Source organism: Hetaerina americana, unplaced genomic scaffold (assembly GCF_022747635.1).
Source record: "Hetaerina americana unplaced genomic scaffold, ioHetAmer1.1.p SCAF_4, whole genome shotgun sequence".
In the NCBI taxonomy this organism is placed as follows: domain Eukaryota; kingdom Metazoa; phylum Arthropoda; class Insecta; order Odonata; family Calopterygidae; genus Hetaerina; species Hetaerina americana.
This window is the reverse complement of record NW_027286985.1, coordinates 93519045-93536551: the sequence shown is the minus strand read 5'-3', so window position 1 is coordinate 93536551 and position 17507 is coordinate 93519045. Positions and strand designations below refer to the sequence as shown.

Below are 17507 nucleotides of genomic sequence, written 5' to 3'. Positions count from 1 at the left end.
CTGTGTGGTCCTCAGGATGGAGAATAACCCTGGAGACGGCAGATCTCCGGGGATAGGAACCTAAATCTGAACGTGAGGTTTCATATCGTCGCAAGGCGAAGGCGTTCCGTCCTTCGATTTCCATAGACCTTGGGTGCAAAGGGCACGCCCCCGACACCAGTCCATCTTACGCGCCGCGCTTTCTTTACAACCTTTCTTTTCTCCACCCAGCGTGTGCATCCGAGAGCAAATCCCATTTCCTAGCTTTGAGGGCAGATTGATGCCCTTTCTTCTCCCTAATCGGGAATGTGGTTTCATATTTCAGGACATCACTCCCCATGCACTCACATTTGTCAAGCGACAAGACACGAGACCCTCATCAATACAGGAGACCTTCGTTTGGGGATCATGGTTTCGTATTCCGTAGCGTTGAATTTCATGCACATACTTAACACGCGCCATGTTACTTGCTCCCTTTCTCAAGGAGGTAATCGATGCGTGCCGATCGTATCTTAGGGCCGCCCGCTTTGGCGCGTTGGCCAGGGAAGGCGGACGCGGTTGTATCGGCGTCGCCTCTGCGCTCCCCCGAAGGGCCAACTCCCGCCGACGATTGAGTCGCTCCGCCGCCTGCGTTCTCGGATTAAGTGCGGGCCTCCCTTTAGATCGGCCGCGCGCTCTCTCCCGTGCGTGCGAACGGGATGCGCCCACGAACGGGAGGCTTCTCTCATTCCCACGCACGCGCGCGCGTTTCATGTTTTCGTGATTCGGTTGAGTGTGCATTCGTGCTCTTCCCTCTAGTGCACATAGTGCTGTTGTTTTTGCTTTCCCAACCAGAGGGCCCGGGTTCGAATCCCGGCGGCGTCGAATATTTTTCAGTGGTATCTCAATCCCTGCTTGAGGTGATTTGTGGTGGAGAGCAGTTTGAGTGTGTACACCGTCCGTCGGATGAGACGTTAAGCTGCGGACCCATTGGCGCCTTTCGTTCAAGAGTAGGCCAACGCCGACACCTAGTTTCTCTCCACCCTTCATCCTTTCCACTCCGTCCCTAATGGCGCAAATGACCGAGGTCATTTGCGGCAGCTGTCGGTCACCTCCCCTAAAAAAAGTCACCAACTGCACTACTACGTTTGTTTCGAGTTTCTTTTTTTGGCAAGGTGTTTTTGATTCACGGTTCGATTATTCAAAAAGAACGAATTGAACTTTTTTATTCGTGCGTACTTTTAATGTTTCCATCACATCCACACGAGTCATGCTTTGGTTGTAGTTTATTAGTTCTATTTGTGTTCTTTAGACATATTTGTGAACGATAGAGTAAGCATTTATGACAGTAATAATATTTGATTGAATTTCACCCTTACCGTCAGAGAAAGAAACGATTTAAATAAACGTCGATTATTGAGAATTGTTTACTATTTCTATATTTTTTTATGTCCAAAATTTACTTAAATACATCGGATCTATTCAAGCGCCAAAACAAGGGGATCCATTCCAGCGTCAAGAACAACGTGAGTCGGGAAATAAAAAATATATTCTCGAATCTTAAATCTTACACAATTCAAAAAAAATACTAGTGTCCTTGAGCGATTATTTATTTCGAACTACCCGACACTAAGAAACATTGATGGACGCAGGATCTCACTGATGAAGTAAGAGATAAATCTTCCTCACACATAAGGCAGATTCTGCAGATCAATTGAAATTCACGGAGAAGTCAGCACTAAACCAGAGATTACAGAAAGACGCGGAATCACATCGGAAGATATCGGAAGACATTGGAAGACAAAGCAGAAAGGAAAAATAGGAAGAAAAGGGAGAAGTTAACATATAGTTTGAAGAATATTTCTACGATTTTCTACGAATCTTTCTCGTATTTTAAACTCCACGTCCAACGATCCTCTGGAATTAGGCAGCAAATAGTATGTTGAATGAATCCTGACTTCTTGCAATGCAATGCAAATGCTTCTTCAATTACGCACTCTCTTCATTTCCTTAAATATGTCTAGTATTTTCCTACTACGCCTATCTCACCTACCTATAGTTCTCATCCGATTAAAATGCTCTGCATCCACTTTCCACGCTCTCCTTTGAATTTCTCCCAGTATCCCTCTCTCCTTCCCTGTCGCCAAATGCAGCACTTCTTCGTTGGTTTTCCTCAATTTGCCTATGAAAGAAAAAAACTAAATTTAATTGGTATGAAATATGTGTGGCCAATGCATATATCATGACGTACTGAGAAGTAAATTGCTACAATAGAATTGATGTTGAAATTTTTAATTTAAAAAACTGTAAATTTGGTCCTTTTCCTCCAACAGTGTGGCGCAATTTTTTTTTGTCCGCCAACAATAATGGGGGAGGCCTGCCCTGAGCTGATGCGCGTCTGGCCATTATACTCGCAGTTTTAAGTTGTCTCCTACCTTTGGGTATATATGCATCGTGCCGTATCATTCGCCGGCATGTGTCGAACGCAACGTGTTCGATTAGTCAGTCATCCGACGCGAGGCGTATAGGAGGCGTTCGGCGAGGGTGGTGGAGGGTGGACGGAGGGAGAGAGGGGAGGGCGGGGGGGGGGAGTGGAAAGGCCGTACCTAAATTCCCGAGAGCGGAGGGTTGGCGCTGTTTAAAGAAGCGCATCGGAGAGGCTTCTCACGTGACTTTAACGCTCCCCTGTCGCGCGAAAACAAATGAATTTACAGACCGGGTACAATTCAAACATCCCTTTCATCCGCATTGCACTGACATAAAGAGAAGAGAGAGGATTTTAAGTAATCGGACGCGGCTTTTCCCCGACTTCCCCCGCTCGCTCAGTTAGCATTCTTCCTGCAGATCCTTGAAGTTCCTTATGAAAACTTCATTCGTATGTTCTGACTAAACAAGTTGTTTGTTTGTCTAAATTCCATTATCTTTCGCTTTTGGGAAGTGGGAAATCCCGCTGGGTATGTGGAGTAGGGGGAATTAATTGGGGTAGTGAAGGGAAAAGTGTTGTTATAGTGATAGAATGGGATATGTGTGGTGGGGTTTAGGATGGTGAAATAAACGTACGACATTTGTTAAAAATAATATGAATTAATTATTTCATAAACGTTGAGTATTAATGAAATATCATTGGATATTAATCCTTTAAAATATTCGTTAAACGTATAAATTAATGTGATGATGGACGTAATTTGTCTTGTCATGATCATGATGCTCATTTTTTATTTTTATGAAATTACGAGAAATATTTTCTGGAAGAGCAAATGATTTTATGTTCGGCGAAAGGAAATTCTTTTAAATAAATGTCGCCGCTTTCAAAGGTATCCATGGTTGTAAAATTCTTTCGGTTGCCGTTAAATATGAAGTATTTGACTGCATTCTCACACTTTTTCACTCTCGCATAAAAAATACAATTTGAGTATTGCTACGGCTCTTTCATAATTTCTTTTGTAAATAAACGTCATAAGTTAATGAAGGTTTGTCAATAGAGTGGAGAAAAATAAGGCAGTTGAGATGAACCTCAAGGCGCCATCTATTTCGACATATAATTTCTAAGGTCGATAAACGAATACCTGTTGCATCGAATGTTCACATCACATCCAATGCACTCGAACGTAGGAGTCGAAGGCGTTCAAGCCTACGATTCTAATATTACTGAGCAGTTATTGCATTTGGAATGGGGTCACTCGGGGACGCAGACATTCTCTGAGGCGCGCGAGCGTTTGACGTAATTTGTTCTATTTTGGATGGGCAGGAAATGGTATGGATTAGCCAGATAGGAGGAGAGATGGTAAAGGACCAGGCGAGCACTGATTAATTGGTAGAGATAGGTACGTACAGATGGATACGTCACCTTTTTTATTTTAAATTTGTCTCGTGAAAGTAGAGCTTCGAATCTACCAGTTAAAATGAACATGTGTCTAATTTTAATAGTATTTAAGAAAAATGTTTTTGCGTTCCCATCGCTGGTCATCAGAGCATCCCTCTTGTCCCACTTCTAGTGACGTCATTTTATTCAACGTAGTTATGGTGTTCACTGTAGCTATCATTAAACGAGTCAATTCAGTTTATGGCTCCATGGTTTTATTAAGCATTAGCGTTTTGCTAGAAATATTATGCCAGCATACTTGAACAAGAGATTTAGCCAAGTAAATTTAAAAAGAGTTCAATGCGTCTACATTTCCAATGTGGCACCTTTCTTTCAAAGTTAATCCGTTTCTTTATGACGAATGAATGAAATCCAAAGAGTTTTGGTCAAACGTTTGAATAGATGGAAAATATTAATTTTGCGTTCTTTTTATCAGAGCAGACATCTCTAAGAGGGGCTAGTTTAATTAACCCGTGCCTCAAGGTGCAAGATCCACGACGGAAGTTACTTTCAAAAATTTTCAATATGATTATGGAGTTGGAATAGTTCTAAGAAGTTTTCAGTACCAAGTTTTCTTGTCTTTACATCGAAATCATTTGATTTCTCTGTATTTATTCGCTTCATGTATGTATTTTAAGGCCGTCAAAATAAATAAAAGGGTTGTTTTTCATGATGTTAAACTAAAATGAGTTTTAATATTATTTACCTTGAGCTTTTTTTATTTGTTAAAAATGTGATATTTTGACATTAATGTCAGGACTATAATTACATTAGGAGGGTAACGGGGTATTCATATGGATCTTGTCAAGGAGGAGGGGTAAATAATTCCGAACATGACCGTAAGTAATTTTAGTACGCCCCCTATTGCAGTATATTCAGCGGTAAAAGTCTGATTTGTGAAAGAGGTGCCAAATAGTAGACAATTGGGGAGAGGTAATGAATGTCATACTTTTTAATCCAGATAAATATAATATTATTTTCTCTTTATCTCACTAAGTGTCTGATGTAATAGATATCAAACTACTATTTTGACATTATTTTGAAACTCAACCATCATCATCAAGCAGAGGGAGGAGTGCGTAACGTCGATATTGTATGTTTTGAAAGAACCTCGAATATTGGCCACATATAATCGCTCTTTGGGGTGTAAATTGACTTAAGGGACTATTTAATACCAGGTGCTGTTAAAATAAGCATAAAAAATAAATGCAATTCATTAGTAAAGAAAACATTTTGTTCTATCTTAAAATTTGAAACAATAAAAAATCAAGTCAACGTACTTTATATGCAGCTAAGGAAATAACTTAAACAACAAAAATGACTCCTAAAAAGATATCGGTTATTAACTTGAAAGACTTTTATGTTTAAAATGTAACTCTGCGATACTAAAAAAAATGATAGATATTAAACACCTTATCTATCTATGCTGTCTTCCAACTATTTGATCCCATTCATTTAAAAAACGCATTTACAAGATAATGTACATACGTTTTTAAACGTAAAAACATGATATTATAATATTATGAGAAACTCGAAAAAAACTAGATTTCCATAGTCACGGGACATGTTGGTTGGAAATTTGCGAAAGCAATCTATTTCTGCTCAAGTTAAAACCAGTTAATAAAACACTAGTTTTTAAAAGAAATCTCACAGAAAATATCTTCACGTGCCATTTTTTTGAGGCTATAGCTGGAATTTTCTATAGTACTTGATCAGAAGAAAACTAATGTTTCATGTTGTCTCAACCCTCCATTTGCATCAATGTTTCGGCAGAGAACAACTTTTCCTCACAAATGCTCGACGCTTTCTCCTCCCGCTATGGATAGGGTACGGTTCTTCTTTAAAAAGTCGTTGACCCCAAAATTATTTTTAGAAAAATTCATCAAAACTGTTTGGCACAGAAAGATGTTACAAGATCAAAATATATCCCCCCGTCGGTTTTAGACTATATTAATGACTTAAATATCGCCGGAATATCAAACGGGCTTTGGTATGTGTGCCCATTTTAAATCCACATTTTATAATCACTCTTTTCTTAAGATAACGTTTTCTTATCGATCTTCCTCGCAGGGAACAATGGATTGGTTGAAACCTTTGAGACAGTCCAAAATATTCCCAGGGAAGCGCACTCTGTTCTTTCTGTAGTGACGTCGAGACATTATCAATCACTAACTCAACTCCTTTCACTTCTTTAATCTTCTTTCATAAGGCTTCTCTAGTTCCAGTGGGCATTACATATAATGGTTCATCACTAACCTGTTGACGAACAGAGGAACCGAAATATCCCCCCACTGGTTTATGGACTCTGTGGAAAATTTTAAATTTAACTATTTATTCTACTTCCAACGCAAAGTATTATCACAAAAATAAGAAAAAAAGTATCTTTGTTGGGATATAAACTTGACTTAAGGCTACCTTAAAATTTTGGACCCGTGCGATGTCAAAATTACAACGGAAATAAATTTATAGAAATGAAATATCTGAAAAATAATAGTAAATCACTACAAAATACCGAAAATATATACTCTGTATCATAATTGTCATCGTTATTTTAGGTTGAGGAATTTGGTGGAGAGGGTATCTTTTAAAATATTCTATATCCTAATGTACTTTTAAATAACCTTTCAAAATACATTCAGGCGAGATGTAGTGGAAGTTCGTCATTATGAGAAAAACAAATTTGCACTTTTCCACCCCTTACCCTCCACTCTTAGTTTTGTGTTGAATAACCCTTCCCTGATAATATCCTCCTTAGAATCACTTGTACCTCATCCTTCAACCTGCCTCTGTCACTTCTATGTTCCCTTCCCGCCTAACCCTTCTGTATGCTTCCCTCCTCCCTACCGCCAGGGTATCAGCTACCTGCCACCGTCCTCTAAATAATGACCACACGTCCTTATCTTTCCCCCCCTTTTTTTACACCTCCTTGTTACTTAAGTTTCTCAGTTGTCTTTGGGTTTTTTGAGTCTTTCTCCTCCATGTCCCCGCCTACCTTACTCCTCGCTCCTTTCCCCCCTCCTTCCTCAAACATGTATAAATACGATGTACATATGTATTCACTATTTAATATGCCTTGTACCTGATGATACTTATGAGAACCGAAACGCGTAGTACGTTGCCTATTAACTTGTGGAAAAGTGCAAATTTGTTTTTCTCATAACCCTGAAAAAGATTAATGTAATTTTCCCGAAAGCATTTCCCTCCTAAATGTCCCTCACCCTTCCCGCCATCAAGTACTCCTATTCTTTTTCCTCGCCTTTTCAGTACTGCTTCTAAAAGAACCGACAAATGAGAATTTTAAAAAAACCTGAAAATAGGATAAAACATCACAATTTACAGAGAGGCTGGAGATTCTTCTCGTTTTTGCGTTAAACAATAGTTTACAAACAACACGGTAAAAAACATGATTTTTATCAATTCTGTTTTTCATTCTTGTTTAATTTTGTCAATTTTACACATTTAGCTCAGCAGAAGAATCTTCATGTTGCCGATAAAATAAGTAAAAAATACTGTTTCAATCGTTCCAGCCACTTTCAAGTTGTAAGATTTCCCGTTGCGGCAACATTTTCAATTAATTCTCAAGAGGGGAGAGCTTTGCACGTGGGCGAAAGGTTTCGAAAGGGAGAGTTAGAACTGAGATATCTTGATTGCTGGGTCTTTTATGAAACGGAAGGTGGATGATCGGATTAACAGCATTTGAAGTGGATTTCGTTTTAGACGTTAATTAGATGCAAAGAGAGAGAGAGGACAAAATGCCATGAAAAGATCCCAGCGACGATTACCCACACACTCTCGAGTGAGCCCTTGCCGCCAGGGGCAATTACCTCTGTTCCCGTCGAATACCCATGCATTGCGTTCCCTTTCATTCATTCCACCATGAGTGCCTTTGATGAGGGCCAGAATGGCTGACTTCAGGTTTCATCCACCGGGCTCAAGTCTCCTCTTGCCTTTTGGGTATTCGTTGAAATTCTTGGAAAGTCAAAAACGGTAGGGTTTTCGTCGTTTAGTTTATTTTTCTAAGCGCTCGCTCCCCGATGTCATTATGGGGTGGTTTATTTACGGGGAATTTAATCTCGGAAACTTCACAATGTTCCCATTCTGCGTGCTTTGGTGGTAGATTTTTGGAACAATTTTGTTTCAGACGATTCGCAAAACATTTCACGGTCGTATGTTTTCTCAAGGTCGTTTAATTTTCCGGCATGTCTACAGGAGCATGCAGATTATTTCACCGTATTTCGCTATAAAAAATGTGGCATTTTCTTGGTTCCATTATGTGCATCTTAGAAGACATTTAAATGTTTTTTTTAACGATGAGGCATAACGAGAGGACTGATTTAGAATAAATTAGGAGCGCGTACGAAAAATGTAATCATTCTGAGTAAATATCATTGAAATATACCAACGGGGCATCATAAAAAATATATATAAGCTGTCATTTTTATCTCATGAGCAATGCATGTCATGGTATGTCTAGGCTGCTTTACCTGCGGGAGCCAAATTTTCGTAAAATATTCTTCAAAGAAAACCTTTACGGACCGGTTTGCATTGAACTAATGGCAAGGCGTCCTTACGTACGACGAAACTCCGAGACAATAGCACGCGGGTTGGAAGGACTAATTGTTCTCGTATTTGTTGTTTTAAGGGACTTAAAACCTCCCTAAAATATCTCCTCCATAACGCAAATTATTCTTTAGAGCGAACGTATAAAACGGACAGAAGTAAACAAGAATACAAAAAATATTAAGAAAACTCATGCTTTTTATCGCATTGTACGTAAATTATTGTTTCACGTAAAAACGGTTCGTATCTTCAACCTCTCCTCCAACGAAAGGATTAAATGTTCCGAGGCGTATTCATTCCAGCTCCTGTTTATATCTGCGTCGCGTAGTCATATTATTCATATTTCGCGGAACAGCGCTTCTTTGTTATCAATAATCACTTGACGCCATACTCGCTTCTGAATAGTAGTTACACGTTGAAGGAGAAAATAAATAATTTTTCTGGTCTCTCTTCTGGTATGAGTCTCATGCGATTAATAAAATATGCTTTCAGAGAGAATGAAGGTGTCACCACTGAAAATTCGAGTTTGCGTGGAGCATCGACCTCGTGGTCACCACAGCGCGTTTTGTTCTGTACTCGTGAGAGATCCATTAGCCTTGACCACGTGAAAAGCGTGGAATTAAACGAGGATGTGTTAAAACACAGTTATTCTGACACAATCAACCGAGAAGTTGAAGCATCTCGTGCGAGTATCTGGGGAAATATTCAGTGTCATGCTGAACAGAGGATATTTTTACGATCAAATATGTTTTGGATAATAGTGCTCTGCTACTTCCAAAGAATAAATTTACAGCACGTGTTGGTGATAAGATAGTGGAGTTTTATGGCAACCCGGTACCTAATTTCATATGGAATAATAAGAAACTCTACCCAGAAAAGTATGGCAGGATGTCCGAAATCCACGCTCGAAATCGACTTGGCCAAATTTGGTGCCCAGGGTTAGCCTTAACGGTCAAGCCGATTCGGCAATGAGGAATTGATCCTAATCCAAGCTGACAAACACTTGCCAAATGGCTGTTAATATTCTCGGGGTTAAAGGCAAATAAGGTCATACTGGTATTAAAGTTGACCCGCATCACCATTATCGCCTTTTTATTGGTGAGTCGTTGCGATCTTACGCACAAGTAAGTGTGATATGCTATTACAATGGTTCCTGAAGTGTCTCAAATATAAGAAATTCAGTTGTCTAACCCCCCTGATGGATAAACCCGTAAACATTGGACCGAAAAATATGAGAGGTAGCTACGAATATTTCTGAAAAGCAGCGCAAGACCGATCCTCGTAGGTTTTCCATGAGAGATTTTAGTGAGCAATTACAGCCTTCCAAGCTGACCTATCCCACGCCAAAATTTTATTCCTTTAACAGTTTCTTGTACCAGTTTCTTCCGTCACATGTTTCTGGCTATTGATTATTGTTATTCCTGCTTAGTTCTTCCTCTTTCCATCATATTTTTTCTACTTTTTCTCCTTATAAAGTGAGCTTCTAATTTAAAATTTTATTGCAATTTAGATCATGGTAGTCCGGTGGTCGAGCAACTGGCGAAAACTATTTCTACATCTCTACGTAATACCCCGAAAGCCACCACAATGGCAGAGTGGTGGGGGGAGTTAGGTCACTACCCGTAAAAGAGAAAAAAACCGCATGCAAAACCCACAAATTCATGTCAATCTACACCCACAAAGTCGTAAGCATTCATGCAAAAACCTTCATAACTTACACACATGCAAATGCATATACTTAAATTAACAACCTACTGTGGAGGGGCCGGATTCTATTCCGCAGGACGACTCTTTGCGCACTCAGTTTCACTTATGATAGATATTAGAATAGAATTAGAATATATTTTTAGGGTACCTTGGTTTCAAAATAAAGTAAATGGAAAGGAAGATGAAGAAGAAAAGACGAGGTTCTACGCATTTTGGGCAAATAGTAACGTATTTTGGTGGAAAATCGAAGAGTGGAGGGTATGTGAATGAAGGATATGTTGAGAGAGGCAGCTGGAGGTTGGAGGGAGAATGATAGAAAAGCAAGGTAGAGGGAGGAAAAGCACTTTAAGTAAGATTCATGCCAAGGACTCCTTCATATATTCACAAAACACTCCTTAGAACAAATTGTTAAATCACCAACACGGGGCCAAAGCATACTAGACATCTTTGCGACTTCTATGCCTGAAATCATTACTAACATTGAAATAATAGACGGAATCAGTGACCATAAGGCTATTCTTGTAGAGTTAAACACTAAGTTCGTCAAAATAAACAAAGAAAAGCGTAATATATACCTATACAACATGGCAAATTTTAACGGACTACGAGTATATTTAAAAATAAAATTACCAGAATACAAAACAAAAACACTGACAACCAATACAGAGAACACTTGGAATTATTTCTTAAATATTTTACGCGAAGGAATGAAGACGTACATCCCGTCCAAACTCAAATGGGACAGTAAGGAACTTAGATGGTACAACGGGGAAGTCAGATCGCCATTAAGAAGGCAAAGAAAGCTACAGTCAAATTTAAAAAAGAGTTTAAAAAGTGGCGATATAGTTTATATGAATACATCCAAACAGCAACTAAAAGAATGTCGTAGTAAGACGAAAAATATTATGCGCATAGCGCTACACTCTTTTAAATCTAAAATTCTAAGCGAATATCTTGAGGAAAATCCAAAGTCATTCTGGTCCTATGTTAGGGAAATACAGGGTAAACGTCCAACTTTTCATTCTTTGAAGACGGAAAATGGAGAAATCATTACAGATAGCGTGAAAAAGGCAAATATTTTAAACCATTTTTTCCAGAGCGTCTACAATAAAAATACAAACGCACCAAACGATCCTCCACACCCACCCGGGGAACATATGAGCGATCTTACACTGACCAAGCAGGGAATAGTACATCTGCTCCGTAGTATCAAATCACACAAGGCACGTGGTTCGGAAGAAATACCTGCTAGAATATTAAAGGAATTAGCTGAAGACATTGCCCTATTTTTACATATTGTTTTTATAAAATCGATAGAAGAAGGCTAAGTGCCTCGCGACTGGAAGCTAGCCCATATAACTCCCATCTATAAAGGCGGCGATAGGGATAAACCAACCAATTACCGACCAATTTCCTTAGCATCGATCTCTTGTAAAATATTGGAACACATTATTGTCACTAACATTATGAGATTTCTTGATAGTAGGAAAATACTAATCCACAACCAGCACGGATTTAGGAAAAGCAGATCTTGCGAAACACAAATTGGTCTCTTCATTCACGATATACTTAGATCGGGTGAAAACAACACACAAGTCGATGCAGTATTCCTGGATTTCAAAAGAGCCTTCGACAAAGTCCCACACAATAAATTGTTACATAAACTTAAATATTATGGGATCAATGAGAAAATAATTAATTGGATTAGAGACTTCTTGTCAAATCGCAAACAAATAGTAGTCATAGATGGGTTGTGCTCGACGGACAGAGATGTAACTTCGGGCGTCCCCCAGGGAAGTGTAATAGGGCCTCTTCTGTTCTTAATGTACATTAATGAGTTAAACACACACTTTGGTAGCAATCTGAGGTTATTTGCTGACGACACGGTGGTATACAGGGCAATACGGGGCCAACTAGATCGCTAGCTACTCTCTAGAGACTTAGACAATATCTTGGAATGGTGCAATAAATGGGGATTAACACTTAATATAGATAAATGCGCAGTTTTGAAATTTTGGAACAAAGGAACTGGCGAACAGGATATAAACTACGAAATAGAGGGTTCAGTACTGACTTCGGCCAATCAAGTTAAATATTTGGGGTTGTTCTAACACCACGCCTCTCATGGGGAGCACATATCAGGACGATTTGCGGATCAGCTTTATAGAAACTCGGCTCCTTGAAACGGGGGGTGGGGAAATGTAATGAAAAAGTTAGAGATGTGTTATTTTGCTCTAGTTAGACATCGTTTGGAATATGCCGCAAGTATTATTTGGATCCTTGGGAGAAAATTTGGCAAAAAGAATTAGATAAAGTCTAGAGAAAATCCGCTAGATTCGTTAAAAATTGCTATGATAAGAGCAAAAGTGTGATAGGTGTCTTAAGGGATATAGGCTGGGAACCACTTGAAGTACGGAGAGAACAAGCGAGGCTTAGACTTTTAGAGAGGTTCACAACAAACGAGTTTAACGATGGCACTAAAGGAATTATTATGGCCCCACACTATTTAGGTAGATCAGAACACAAAGATAAAATAAGGGAGATAGATTCCAGTACAGATAGTTTAAAATACTCAATCTTTCCCCGAACAATCAGAAATCATAATAGTAAGAAACCGAAGTCACTTTAGAAATATTAAAAACATTGAATTTACAAGTCGGAGCAAAGTTAAACACTGCAAAGATATTAGGTATACTTTCAGGTACATGTGTATGTAACTTATGCCCTTGCGGCAGTTTGCGGGGTATTAAGTAGATGTAGATGTAGAAGTGTATTATAAATGTTAGATTGACATAAACGCAAAGAGATGACTCAATTAATGTGTCATTAATAAGCGAAAAGAGGTGCAAGAGGCCAGATTCCTTAAAAAGAGCAATTAATCAGCTAGGAATATCTGCGCTATTGCTTGGCATAGAAACTAGGTCTTACATACTGTACGCTTCCCGATATTTCCTCAATTCCGGTGATAGATGTCTGACGGCCGTTGGCAAGCCGCAATGTTGACATGTGTCTGGGCTTAGGATTACGATGATGTGTTATTTCCAGGGTCCATAAAAAACCGTATCATAATAACACTGCGTGAGAATAGAGTGAGCCCTGCCTATCGAACCAATCTTCGGGATAATTACTGCATTTTTTTTATTGTATCCACTCTTAAATTCCGCATTCGTCCGTTCTTTATAGGCATTTTTTTCAGATATGAATCTATCAGTTTGATTTTAATCATTTGACACCGCACCACAGATTAACTGCTTTTATCTTTTTGCTAACTTTATTTATCTTGGCGAACCTACTTGTGACGTTTCTCGGTTGAAAAAAGGAAAATAATATAGTTAAGTTTTAATTAATACATTTCATTAATAAACATGATTCGAAACTTAGTCTTTATCTCATTATTCGTTGGAAAGCACAGCAAAGAACGGGAATTTCGAACTAAAAGTTTTCCTACCTTGCCTTCCTGTTCGAGACAGCTGGATTTCATGCATTATTTCTGGTCTGATATGCTGTCTTTCTTTCCGATTACCATCGTAAATATTTAATATTTCCTGTCTTACGTAATGAAAAATTTACATAGGAAGTGTTCGCATTTCCCATCAATGCTTTAAGTAATGCAAACAGTGTTATTACCTCCTTTCACGCCCACCACCTCGCGGGAGTGAAGTACAAGAACAGTGCATACATTGTGGAAATAGATTTATTTATGATACATTTAATTCATCCTCATATATTGTTGTTATATGTTTTTTTCATTACGTTTATATTTAGACTGGAAATTTATGCCGATGATGAAGTCGATCAAATTCCGTTGCACATTTTCATTTGACGTCCTCAAGTCGATTTTTGAAGTCTTTGATTTAAAGTTTACTAACTTATAATTTACTCGTCTTATTTACTTCACTTCGAATATCAGCTTGTAGGTATATTTTGCATCATTCAGGAAAGTTATAATTGTATGCTAAAAAATCACGAGAGTAGTTTTAATTTGTAGAAAGAAAGCATTAATAGTTAGAACGAAAATTTGTGGTTACCGAGAGAAACATTTTAAGATGCAAAGTGTGGTATTAATGGAGAACGAATGAAGATTTTGCATGGACATTTATAATTTATCATCAACTGGAAACCACTGAGCGACTATGTATGGCTCGTGCCTTCGGATTTAAACCGTGAAATGGAATATTATGAGCCCTATATATTAGCTACGGTCCTTTTTACTGTTAAAATAGCACTATGAGAGTAGCGCCGATAAAATCCTTCCATTAAACCCTTTTTGTCTTCCACTTTTTCAATGCAGGTGATACTGTCTTAGTTACGGTACACACTAGAAACGAAAGTACCACTCATTTGTGTCGGCTTTTCACTCTTTGTATTCATCCCAATAAATTAATATATCTATTAAGCCACGCAAATCACTTAAAAAGATAAAATTACACGGTAAAATTTACTAAGAAGATTGGAACAGCTGAAGAATTTTCTTTTAAGTTAGTGCACTGAAAAAAATAATATTACAGCGCCGTAAATGATTGGATTGTCTATAAGTCGTAGAGAAGTGATGCCGCTGAAATAAACGGGTCTCGGGTCAAAGATCCATCACAAGGATTAGCAGAGACTTTTTTATCGGGAAAAATGAAATGTTTTATCATTTTAAAAATTTTTAATCTTGAGATGGGTAACGACTACCCTCTTCTACTCACGCGCTAATTCCTTAGGATCTTCGAAGGTCACTCTCTTGAAAATATTTTTTAAGCAGTTTATTTTTTCTTCAGTAAAAAAAAGGAGACAGATCGTTACTTCGGGGGCCATTAGCTTATGAATTTTCTTCCATGGCACTTATCCGTCGTCTTGGAATTCGCGCGAGAGATTTCTATCTTTAAAAGCTTTAGCTTGAAGGGTTGATCTGGCATTCAAAATATGTCTATACCTTTCACGAGATTTGTTTATATTAATAAAATAATCACTTTTCCACATTTTTGTATCCATATTTCTAAATATTTTAAAGTGGTTCCTAGATAAAAAAAAGTTTATCGACGAATCAAATTAAACTTCAGGCAACCACGCGTAAAGAAGCAATATTCACTTTCCAGCGAAGGAAAGTGAATGTTTAGTAGGAGTTAGGCTTTAGTTATGCCTAGGAGTTTGACTTATGACAGCAAGAGGATAGGTTATATGCCCGGAATATGGAGATGGTAGCGGTAAAGGATAAATGTTTGGTAACATTTCTTAAACAAAAAGAAAGCACATCCTTAAAACCTCGTGCATCTTCCTCATGTAGTTGATTAAATGATGCAAAATACATACATACTCAGGTCGGTCCCAAGCGTGTTAGGACTGAGAAATTTATTATTATATTTGATACTTTCACTTAAAAGCCTTTGAAGTAGCACCCTTGTGCGTCCACATACCACTGCCAGGGGGTTTTCCACGCCTCGTATGCCTTCTGGAAGGCGCCCGGAATGCTCCTAAGCTCCCTCGTCAGGGCATGTTGTAACGCTTACACTGAGCCGTTATGACGTCTTTTCAGCACGGGGCATCGACTTCGCACAAATTTGTCTCATGCTCATGTTTTCGGTCAAAAGTCAATGCACATCACTTTTAGGGATGCCAAGTTCATCAGAAACCATTCGAATACTTAATCTGCGATTCTTGTCCAACAAAACCTTCACTTCTGCAAGATTTGCATTCAGTCACTTCTTGAGGTCGAAGGGCGCCCTGAACGTTCGGCGTCTTCAAAATCTTCTCTACTCTCCTAAAACAGCTTGTGCCATTCAACAACACTCAATCCACTCATGACGTTATGGCCATAAGCTGCCTTGAGCATTTCAGGAGCTTTTTTCCTTATTTTGCCCGTTTTCACGGAAAATTTAATGGGAGTAGCGCTGTTCCAATAACCGGTTAATGATGGACCATAACGAGGTCATGTTATAGAGGTTTCGTAAACGAACGATCTGCATTCCGCAAAGGCTTGGAGCCAACCACCACCGGCCTCCAGCATTTCCTGATACTCTCCTACCTCGAACCCATCCAGAGAAACCGCCTCCCGTCCGTCCGCCTATCCGGGAAAAAATAAGTCATACTTCTTTTGGGACATTCTTTGTATTTAGTGGGAGAAGCAATTAAAATTAATGGGTAGTAGTGGGTCACAGTTGAATATGTGTACATAAATATTAAATTAATCACAATATGATTAGATTAGTCTTGAATCTAACATTTTACTCAAATGTCTACATGTCAGCTGATACCATGGGAACTTATTCTGCACAAGCATCCGGAAGAACTATTGGTGATTCAATTCGGTTTTTATGTTAATACTTGAAGTACGGACGATTGGAAATTGGTTGAATTCTTAATGCTATTACTTCATTATTATGTAATAAGTTAGCTAAATTTTAGAAACCTTGCAAAGCATTTCGTTTCTGGCACGCAGTTCACAAATTTTGAACCAATTATATAGGGTCCGTACAATAAGTATCGTGACTGGTTCGCTGTAGCCTCAACGGAGCGGTGGTTGGGGGTCCGTCCGGTTGGATCGGTAGAAGGGCCCCCCATCACTCTGGCGCACTTTAGTTCAGTCGCCTCCGGGCATGCGTTGAGACAGAAGGTAGATTTTTGTGACGTGTAATTGTGGTGTTGTCGCTCCAGCATGGAGCGCACCGTCGAGCAACGCTACGCTGTGAAGTTTTTGGTCAAACTCGGGAAATCCACATCTGAGACCCTTGAAATCATTAAACAGGCTTATGGGGATGATGCCTTAGCCGCACAAGAGTTTTTGAGCGGCACAAAATGTTTAAGGAAGGCCGGGAGCTCGTCGAAGACCGCGTCGGACGCCCGTCGACCGCTCGAACCGATGCTCAGGTGGCCAAAGTGAAAAAAGGTTTGGACTCTGACAGGAGTTTAACCATCGTCCTTATCAGTGAGGAGACCGGCCTTCCAGTCGGAACCGTCCACACCATTGTGACAGAGGATCTTGCGATGAAAAAGGGTGCGCCAAGCTGGTGCCGAAAGTCTTGAGTGAGGAACAAAAACTGTCGCGGGTGGAAATTTTGCGAGAAATTCTGGATTGCGTCCAGGAAGATGAAGATTTTCTTGACAACATTATTACCTCAGAGGATAGCTCGAAAGGAGCTCAACGGATATCGGTTCGACTCCATCGAGGCGGTTAAAGCGGCGACGACAAAGGCTCTTAACAATATTCCGGAAACTGACTTCCAGCAGGATTTAGACGAGTAACAGACGCGCCGAACTACAGGTGTATCGATGCAGGAGGAATGTGTTTTGAAGATTATTAAGTAATTGTAATAATAACTGCGATACATTTTGATTTTTGGGACCAGTACCGATACTTATTGTTCAGACCCTGTTTGTTGGTTTTTCGATTTCTCATTTCGTGGGTATCGCTCCCTGCTCTATTTCACAACATGTCATA

At 39.2% G+C, this 17507-nt stretch overlaps 1 protein-coding gene across 1 annotated transcript in view; it reads left to right on the top strand.

Moving 5' to 3' along the window:
* LOC139692511 (neprilysin-1-like) overlaps window positions 1-17507 on the top strand; it is a 170420-nt gene that overhangs the window by 499 nt on the left and 152414 nt on the right. The window lies entirely within an intron of this gene.